Here is a 10,642-nt window from a genome sequence, read left to right as displayed (position 1 = left end):
GCACTTGGGAAGCTGAGGGAGGATTGGGTTCAAGCTTCGGGTCAGTCTCGTCTGTACGGTGAGATCCAGACCAGCCAGGGTTCCCTAGCAAGATCCTATCTCCAAAACAGAACAGACCAGCGGCTTAGAAGTTAAGAGCACTGGCTGTTCTTCCAGAGAACCTGGGTCCAATTCTTACCACCTACACAGTAGCTCACAACGGTCTGGAACTCCAATTCCAGGAGAGCTGACTCCTTCTGGTCTCTGTCTGCACTGCAAGCGTGTGGGACACACATTTACATGCAGGTAAAACACACACACACACAATTAAGATAAAATAAATCTTTAACCAAAAACAGGGGGGTGGGAAGAAGAGGAGAAAGGGGGAAAGAAAGAAACACGAGTGAGCAAGACTATGCTGCTTATATGGCTGGGTATGGTGGCACATGTGTAATCCATCCCTAGGGAGGACGGCTCAGGAGGATCAGAAGTTCAAGGCCGGTATGAGCTGGGTACTGTGTATGTGGATATACACAGACACACGTACACGTACATACACACAGATATATATGGATTCACCACCCTCCTCTACTTTCTTCTCTTTCATTTAGTTTTACTTCATCCTTCTCTCTCTCTCTCTCTCTCTACGTTGTCTTAAGGTCCATCGTCATAACTGAAATGATCACAGTCTCTCTCCAGAGCAGGGGTTCTCAACCTGTGGGTCGAGACCCCTGGGGGGTCACATGTCAGCTATCTTTATATATCATATGTTTACATTATTATTCATAACAGTAGCACAATTACAGTTGTGAAGTAGCAGTGCAGATAATTTTACAGTTGAGGGCCACCACAGCCTGAGGGATTGTATCAAAGGGCCATGGTATTAGGGAAGTTGAGAGCCATGGCACTAGTGGCTCTGCTGAGAGGGGGGAAGGGGAATGCAGCTCAGGGAGAAGGAAGGCTCAGGTCTAAAAATGGAGAGTACGTGGACAACAGAAGAGAGACAAGCTGGAAACTGGTGGAACCGGTCGGATGAAGTTTAAGTTGGTAGTGAGTAAAGATTAAAAAGTAAACAAATAGCTTGAGTTTCTGAAAGTGGAAAAACGGGATTCTAGATTCTGTCACCTAGTGGACATTAAGCTCCGAAAACAGGTGTAGTGCCCGGCCAGACATGGTGGCACATGCCTAGGGTCTCAGCACTTAGGATGCAGAAGCAGAAGGATTTTCAAAAGTTGGAGGCCTGCCCGGCCTATGCCCGGCCTACATAGAGTTCCAGGCCACCCAGGGTAACGTTGTGAGGCCTTATGGTGGTTTAAACAAGAGTCAGCTCAAACGTTTGAAAATTTGGTCCTCAGTTGGTGGAATTGTTTGGGAAGGATTAGGGGGTATGGTCTTGCTGGAGGAAGTGTGTCCTGTGGTGGCAGGATTTGAGGCTTGTACCATCCCTCCTGTCCTCTCTGCCTTTTTGCAGATCCAGATGTGAGCTCTCAGCCACCACACTTTTGCTCCACCATCATGGGCTCTAACCCTCTGAAACTGTGAGTGTGATCAAATGCTTTCTTTTTTGTTTAAAGATTTATTTATTTTTATTCTGTGTATAAGGATGCTTTGCCTGCATGTATGTCCAGGCATTATTTGCATGTAGTAACCCTGGAGGCCAGAAGGGGGCTTCGGATTCCCCTGGAACTAGCTGTGAGCTGCTGTGTGGGGAGTTGGGGATTGAACCTGGAACCCTATGAAAGAGAGGTCAGTGCTCTTAACCACTGAGCCATCTCAGCAGCCTCAACAGTTAGTTAGTATTAAAACTTAGGAGAGAACTGGTGTTAACTAAGAACACGCTTCACCAGTTCTCTGCCAGGCTGTCTCCACCAACACACTGTAAGTCATTGGTGTGCAGGGGTAGAAAACCATGTGCCAAACTCTATCATGATAGCCTGGTAGGCAAAATGAAGACATGTGAAATAGAACAACACCGTCAATATCACAAATACAGGTCATACCTAGTTTGTTTAGGGGAACAGGCCAATGATTGAAGAGTCACACCCAAGCACATTGTGATGCTGTGTTCTGAGGTAGGGCCATGTTATATAGCCCAGGCTGGCCTCGAACTCACAGCAATCTTCTTTCCCCAATTTCCCAAGGGGCCACATTGTTATCCTGATCTGTAGCAGGATGCTTGGCCTTATTCAAATCCATATCTCCAGGGCATATACTAGACATTTAATAAAACTTAACAAATGAATAAACCTACAGGTCTTTTACATAAACCATCTTACAAGGGGTTTTTAGTTATTTTTTTGTGCGGGGTCTCATTATGTAGCACAAGGCTGGCCTCAAACTTGACAGCCCTCCTACCTCAGTCTCCTACCTTGCCTCCCAGATGTCAAGAGATTGAAGATAGATTGGAGACCATCCACCAACGGTCAGTAATGTAATTGTGCTTATGTAATGGAAAATCTATAAGACCCAGAAATAATGGACTCATGGGGCCCCGGGACTGGTGGATTCAAGACTTCACACATCCTATGCCAATGCCCTATGACTGAATTACATCACCCACCTCATATGACATTTTTAAGCAGACAAAACTCTACAGTAAATAAACCAATGATTCCAGGAGCCAGGGACCACAGGAGGTTGACTATAGTGGTGTAGGAGCAGGGAGGCTCCTGGTTGACTATAGTGGTGTAGGAGCAGGGGGGCTCCTGGTTGACTATAGTGGTGTAGGAGCAGGGGGGCTCCTGGTTGACTATAGTGGTGTAGGAACAGGGGGGCTCCTGGTTGACTATAGTGGTGTAGGAGCAGGGGGCTCCTGGTTCACTATAGTGGTGTAAGAGCAGGGGGGCTCCTGGTTGACTATAGTGGTGTAGGAGCAGGGGGCTCCTGGTTGACTATAGTGGTGTAGGAGCAGGGGGGCTCCTGGTTGACTATAGTGGTGTAGGAGCAGGGGGGCTCCTGGTTGACTGTAGTGGTGTAGGAGCAGGGGGCTCCTGGTTGACTATAGTGGTGTAGGAGCAGGGGGCTCCTGGTTGACTATAGTGGTGTAGGAGCAGGGGGGCTCCTGGTTGACTATAGTGGTGTAGGAGCAGGGGGGCTCCTGGTTGACTATAGTGGTGTAGGAGCAGGGGGGCTCCTGGTTGACTATAGTGGTGTAGGAGCAGGGGGGCTCCTGGTTGACTATAGTGGTGTAGGAGCAGGGGGCTCCAAGTTGACTATAGTGGTGTAGGAGCAGGGGGCTCCTGGTTGACTATAGTGGTGTAGGAGCAGGGGGGCTCCTGGTTGACTATAGTGGTGTAGGAGCGGGGGGGGGGGCTCCTGGTTGACTATAGTGGTGTAGGAGCAGGGGGTCTCCTGGTTGACTATAGTGGTGTAGGAGCGGGGGGCTCCCGGTTGACTATAGTGGTGTAGGAGCAGGGGGCTCCCGGTTGACTATAGTGGTGTAGGAGCAGGGGGCTCCCGGTTGACTATAGTGGTGTAGGAGCAGGGGGCTCCCGGTTGACTATAGTGGTGTAGGAGCAGGGGGCTCCCGGTTGACTATAGTGGTGTAGGAGCAGGGGGGCTCCTGGTTGACTATAGTGGTGTAGGAGCAGGGGGGCTCCCGGTTGACTATAGTGGTGTAGGAGCAGGGGGGCTCCTGGTTGACTATAGTGGTGTAGGAGCAGGGAGCTCCTGGTTGACTATAGTGGTGTAGGAGCAGGGGGGCTCCTGGTTGACTATAGTGGTGTAGGAGCAGGGGGGCTCCTGGTTGACTATAGTGGTGTAGGAGCAGGGAGCTCCTGGTTGACTATAGTGGTGTAGGAGCAAGGGGGCTCCTGGTTGACTATAGTGGTGTAGGAGCAGGGGGCTCCTGGTTGACTATAGTGGTGTAGGAGCAGGGGGGCTCCTGGTTGACTATAGTGGTGAAGGAGCAGGGGGGCTCCTGGTTGACTATAGTGGTGTAGGAGCAGAGGGGCTCCTGGTTGACTATAGTGGTGTAGGAGCAGGGGGGCTCCTGGTTGACTATAGTGGTGTAGGAGCAGGGGGGCTCCTGGTTGACTATAGTGGTGTAGGAGCAGGGGGCTCCTGGTTGACTATAGTGGTGTAGGAGCAGGGGGCTCCTGGTTGACTATAGTGGTGTAGGAGCAGGGGGGCTCCTGGTTGACTATAGTGGTGTAGGAGCAGGGGGCTCCTGGTTGACTATAGTGGTGTAGGAGCGGGGGGCTCCTGGTTGACTATAGTGGTGTAGGAGCGGGGGGCTCCTGGTTGACTATAGTGGTGTAGGAGCGGGGGGCTCCTGGTTGACTATAGTGGTGTAGGAGCAGGGGGGCTCCTGGTTGACTATAGTGGTGTAGGAGCAGGGGGGCTCCTGGTTGACTATAGTGGTGTAGGAGCAGGGGGGCTCCTGGTTGACTATAGTGGTGTAGGAGCAGGGGGGCTCCTGGTTGACTATAGTGGTGTAGAAGCAGGGGGCTCCTGGTTGACTTTAGTGTTGTAGGAGCAGGGGGCTCCTGGTTGACTTTAGTGGTGTAGCAGCAGGGGGGCTCCTGGTTGACTATAGTGGTGTAGGAGCAGGGGGGCTCCTGGTTGACTATAGTGGTGTAGGAGCGGGGGGGCTCCTGGTTGACTATAGTGGTGTAGGAGCGGGGGGGGCTCCTGGTTGACTATCGTGGTGTAGGAGCGGGGGGCTCCTGGTTGACTATAGTGGTGTAGGAGCGGGGGGCTCCTGGTTGACTATAGTGGTGTAGGAGCGGGGGGCTCCTGGTTGACTATAGTGGTGTAGGAGCAGGGGGGCTCCTGGTTGACTATAGTGGTGTAGGAGCAGGGGGGCTCCTGGTTGACTATAGTGGTGTAGGAGCAGGGGGCTCCTGGTTGACTATAGTGGTGTAGGAGCAGGGGGGCTCCTGGTTGACTATAGTGGTGTAGGAGCAGGGGGGCTCCTGGTTGACTATAGTGGTGTAGGAGCAGGGGGCTCCTGGTTGACTATAGTGGTGTAGGAGCAGGGGGGCTCCTGGTTGACTATAGTGGTGTAGGAGCAGGGGGGCTCCTGGTTGACTATAGTGGTGTAGGAGCAGGGGGGCTCCTGGTTGACTATAGTGGTGTAGGAGCAGGGGGGCTCCTGGTTGACTATAGTGGTGTAGGAGCAGGGGGGCTCCTGGTTGACTATAGTGGTGTAGGAGCAGGGGGCTCCTGGTTGACTATAGTGGTGTAGGAGCAGGGGGCTCATGGTTGACTATAGGGGTGTAGGAGCAGGGGGGCTCCTGGTTGACTATAGTGGTGTAGGAGCAGGGGGCTCCTGGTTGACTATAGTGGTGTAGGAGCAGGGGGCTCCTGGTTGACTATAGTGGTGTAGGAGCGGGGGGCTCCTGGTTGACTATAGTGGTGTAGGAGCAGGGGGGCTCCTCGTTGACTATAGTGGTGTAGGAGCAGGGGGGCTCCTGGTTGACTATAGAGGTGTAGGAGCAGGGGGGCTCCTGGTTGACTATAGTGGTGTAGGAGCAGGGGGGCTCCTTGTTGACTATAGTGGTGTAGGAGCATGGGGCTCCTGGTTGACTATAGTGGTGTAGGAGCAGGGGGCTCCTGGTTGACTATAGTGGTGTAGGAGCAGGGGGGCTCCTGGTTGACTATAGTGGTGTAGGAGCAGGGGGTCTCCTGGTTGACTATAGTGGTGTAGGAGCAGGGGGCTCCCGGTTGACTATAGTGGTGTAGGAGCAGGGGGCTCCCGGTTGACTATAGTGGTGTAGGAGCAGGGGGGCTCCCGGTTGACTATAGTGGTGTAGGTGCAGGGGGGCTCCTCGTTGACTATAGTGGTGTAGGAGCAGGGGGCTCCTGGTTGACTATAGTGGTGTAGGAGCAGGGGGCGGGCTCCTGGTGGACTATAGTGGTGTAGGAGCAGGGGGGCTCCTGGTTGACTATAGTGGTGTAGGAGCAGGGGGGCTCCTGGTTGACTATAGTGGTGTAGGAGCAGGGGGGCTCCTGGTTGACTATAGTGGTGTAGGAGCAGGGGGGCTCCTGGTTGACTATAGTGGTGTAGGAGCAGGGGGGCTCCTGGTTGACTATAGTGGTGTAGGAGCTGGGGGCTCCTGGTTGACTATAGTGGTGTAGGAGCGGGGGGGCTCCTGGTTGACTTTAGTGGTGTAGGAGCAGGGGGGCTCCTGGTTGACTATAGTGGTGTAGGAGCAGGGGGGCTCCTGGTTGACTATAGTGGTGTAGGAGCGGGGGGGCTCCTGGTTGACTATAGTGGTGTAGGAGCGGGGGGCTCCTGGTTGACTATAGTGGTGTAGGAGCGGGGGGCTCCTGGTTGACTATAGTGGTGTAGGAGCGGGGGGCTCCTGGTTGACTATAGTGGTGTAGGAGCAGGGGTGCTCCTGGTTGACTATAGTGGTGTAGGAGCAGGGGGGCTCCTGGTTGACTATAGTGGTGTAGGAGCAGGGGGGCTCCTGGTTGACTATAGTGGTGTAGGAGCAGGGGGGCTCCTGGTTGACTATAGTGGTGTAGGAGCAGGGGGGCTCCTGGTTGACTATAGTGGTGTAGGAGCAGGGGGGCTCCTGGTTGACTATAGTGGTGTAGGAGCAGGGGGCTCCTGGTTGACTATAGTGGTGTAGGAGCAGGGGGGCTCCTGGTTGACTATAGTGGTGTAGGAGCAGGGGGGCTCCTCGTTGACTATAGTGGTGTAGGAGCAGGGGGGCTCCTGGTTGACTATAGTGGTGTAGGAGCAGGGGGGCTCCTGGTTGACTATAGTGGTGTAGGAGCAGGGGGCGGGCTCCTGGTTGACTATAGTGGTGTAGGAGCAGGGGGGCTCCTGGTTGACTATAGTGGTGTAGGAGCAGGGGGGCTCCTGGTTGACTATAGTGGTGTAGGAGCAGGGGGCGGGCTCCTGGTTGACTATAGTGGTGTAGCAGCAGGGGGCTCCTGGTTGACTATAGTGGTGTAGGAGCGGGGGGCTCCTGGTTGACTATAGTGGTGTAGGAGCAGGGGGGATCCTGGTTGACTATAGTGGTGTAGGAGCAGGGGGTCTCCTGGTTGACTATAGTGGTGTAGGAGCAGGGGGCTCCCGGTTGACTATAGTGGTGTAGGAGCAGGGGGCTCCCGGTTGACTATAGTGGTGTAGGAGCAGGGGGCTCCCGGTTGACTATAGTGGTGTAGGAGCAGGGGGCTCCCGGTTGACTATAGTGGTGTAGGAGCAGGGGGGCTCCCGGTTGACTATAGTGGTGTAGGAGCAGGGGGGCTCCTGGTTGACTATAGTGGTGTAGGAGCAGGGGGCTCCTGGTTGACTATAGTGGTGTAGGAGCGGGGGGCTCCTGGTTGACTATAGTGGTGTAGGAGCAGGGGGGCTCCTCGTTGACTATAGTGGTGTAGGAGCAGGGGGGCTCCTGGTTGACTATAGTGGTGTAGGAGCAGGGGGGCTCCTGGTTGACTATAGTGGTGTAGGAGCAGGGGGGCTCCTGGTTGACTATAGTGGTGTAGGAGCAGGGGGGCTCCTGGTTGACTATAGTGGTGTAGGAGCAGGGGGCTCCTGGTTGACTATAGTGGTGTAGGAGCAGGGGGGCTCCTGGTTGACTATAGTGGTGTAGGAGCAGGGGGGCTCCTGGTTGACTATAGTGGTGTAGGAGCAGGGGGGCTCCTGGTTGACTATAGTGGTGTAGGAGCAGGGGGGCTCCTGGTTGACTATAGTGGTGTAGGAGCAGGGGGGCTCCTGGTTGACTATAGTGGTGTAGGAGCAGGGGGGCTCCTGGTTGACTATAGTGGTGTAGGAGCAGGGGGTCTCCCGGTTGACTATAGTGGTGTAGGAGCAGGGGGCTCCCGGTTGACTATAGTGGTGTAGGAGCAGGGGGCTCCCGGTTGACTATAGTGGTGTAGGAGCAGGGGGGCTCCCGGTTGACTATATTGGTGTAGGAGCAGGGGGGCTCCTGGTTGACTATAGTGGTGTAGGAGCAGGGGGCTCCTGGTTGACTATAGTGGTGTAGGAGCAGGGGGGCTCCTCGTTGACTATAGTGGTGTAGGAGCAGGGGGGCTCCTGGTTGACTATAGTGGTGTAGGAGCAGGGGGGCTCCTGGTTGACTATAGTGGTGTAGGAGCAGGGGGGCTCCTGGTTGACTATAGTGGTGTAGGAGCAGGGGGGCTCCTGGTTGACTATAGTGGTGTAGGAGCAGGGGGCTCCTGGTTGACTATAGTGGTGTAGGAGCAGGGGGGCTCCTGGTTGACTATAGTGGTGTAGGAGCAGGGGGGCTCCTGGTTGACTATAGTGGTGTAGGAGCAGGGGGGCTCCTGGTTGACTATAGTGGTGTAGGAGCAGGGGGGCTCCTGGTTGACTATAGTGGTGTAGGAGCAGGGGGGCTCCTGGTTGACTATAGTGGTGTAGGAGCAGGGGGGCTCCTGGTTGACTATAGTGGTGTAGGAGCAGGGGGGCTCCCGGTTGACTATAGTGGTGTAGGAGCAGGGGGGCTCCCGGTTGACTATATTGGTGTAGGAGCAGGGGGGCTCCTGGTTGACTATAGTGGTGTAGGAGCAGGGGGGCTCCCGGTTGACTATATTGGTGTAGGAGCAGGGGGGCTCCTGGTTGACTATAGTGGTGTAGGAGCAGGGGGCTCCTGGTTGACTATAGTGGTGTAGGAGCAGGGGGGCTCCTGGTTGACTATAGTGGTGTAGGAGCAGGGGGCGGGCTCCTGGTTGACTATAGTGGTGTAGCAGCAGGGGGCTCCTGGTTGACTATAGTGGTGTAGGAGCGGGGGGCTCCTGGTTGACTATAGTGGTGTAGGAGCAGGGGGGATCCTGGTTGACTATAGTGGTGTAGGAGCAGGGGGTCTCCTGGTTGACTATAGTGGTGTAGGAGCAGGGGGCTCCCGGTTGACTATAGTGGTGTAGGAGCAGGGGGCTCCCGGTTGACTATAGTGGTGTAGGAGCAGGGGGCTCCCGGTTGACTATAGTGGTGTAGGAGCAGGGGGCTCCCGGTTGACTATAGTGGTGTAGGAGCAGGGGGGCTCCCGGTTGACTATAGTGGTGTAGGAGCAGGGGGGCTCCTGGTTGACTATAGTGGTGTAGGAGCAGGGGGCTCCTGGTTGACTATAGTGGTGTAGGAGCGGGGGGCTCCTGGTTGACTATAGTGGTGTAGGAGCAGGGGGGCTCCTCGTTGACTATAGTGGTGTAGGAGCAGGGGGGCTCCTGGTTGACTATAGTGGTGTAGGAGCAGGGGGGCTCCTGGTTGACTATAGTGGTGTAGGAGCAGGGGGGCTCCTGGTTGACTATAGTGGTGTAGGAGCAGGGGGGCTCCTGGTTGACTATAGTGGTGTAGGAGCAGGGGGCTCCTGGTTGACTATAGTGGTGTAGGAGCAGGGGGGCTCCTGGTTGACTATAGTGGTGTAGGAGCAGGGGGGCTCCTGGTTGACTATAGTGGTGTAGGAGCAGGGGGGCTCCTGGTTGACTATAGTGGTGTAGGAGCAGGGGGGCTCCTGGTTGACTATAGTGGTGTAGGAGCAGGGGGGCTCCTGGTTGACTATAGTGGTGTAGGAGCAGGGGGGCTCCTGGTTGACTATAGTGGTGTAGGAGCAGGGGGTCTCCCGGTTGACTATAGTGGTGTAGGAGCAGGGGGCTCCCGGTTGACTATAGTGGTGTAGGAGCAGGGGGCTCCCGGTTGACTATAGTGGTGTAGGAGCAGGGGGGCTCCCGGTTGACTATATTGGTGTAGGAGCAGGGGGGCTCCTGGTTGACTATAGTGGTGTAGGAGCAGGGGGCTCCTGGTTGACTATAGTGGTGTAGGAGCGGGGGCTCCTGGTTGACTATAGTGGTGTAGGAGCAGGGGGGCTCCTCGTTGACTATAGTGGTGTAGGAGCAGGGGGGCTCCTGGTTGACTATAGTGGTGTAGGAGCAGGGGGGCTCCTGGTTGACTATAGTGGTGTAGGAGCAGGGGGGCTCCTGGTTGACTATAGTGGTGTAGGAGCAGGGGGGCTCCTGGTTGACTATAGTGGTGTAGGAGCAGGGGGCTCCTGGTTGACTATAGTGGTGTAGGAGCAGGGGGGCTCCTGGTTGACTATAGTGGTGTAGGAGCAGGGGGGCTCCTGGTTGACTATAGTGGTGTAGGAGCAGGGGGGCTCCTGGTTGACTATAGTGGTGTAGGAGCAGGGGGGCTCCTGGTTGACTATAGTGGTGTAGGAGCAGGGGGGCTCCTGGTTGACTATAGTGGTGTAGGAGCAGGGGGGCTCCTGGTTGACTATAGTGGTGTAGGAGCAGGGGGGCTCCCGGTTGACTATAGTGGTGTAGGAGCAGGGGGGCTCCCGGTTGACTATATTGGTGTAGGAGCAGGGGGGCTCCTGGTTGACTATAGTGGTGTAGGAGCAGGGGGCTCCTGGTTGACTATAGTGGTGTAGGAGCGGTGGCTCCTGGTTGACTATAGTGGTGTAGGAGCAGGGGGGCTCCTCGTTGACTATAGTGGTGTAGGAGCAGGGGGGCTCCTGGTTGACTATAGTGGTGTAGGAGCAGGGGGGCTCCTGGTTGACTATAGTGGTGTAGGAGCAGGGGGGCTCCTGGTTGACTATAGTGGTGTAGGAGCAGGGGGGCTCCTGGTTGACTATAGTGGTGTAGGAGCAGGGGGCTCCTGGTTGACTATAGTGGTGTAGGAGCAGGGGGGCTCCTGGTTGACTATAGTGGTGTAGGAGCAGTCGGGCTCCTGGTTGACTATAGTGGTGTAGGA

This window comes from Mus caroli, unplaced genomic scaffold, assembly GCF_978045245.1.
Source record: "Mus caroli unplaced genomic scaffold, Mus_caroli_1 scaffold_2, whole genome shotgun sequence".
NCBI lineage: Eukaryota > Metazoa > Chordata > Mammalia > Rodentia > Muridae > Mus > Mus caroli.
The sequence above is the reverse complement of the archived record's forward strand: the minus strand, read 5'-3'. Positions refer to the sequence as shown.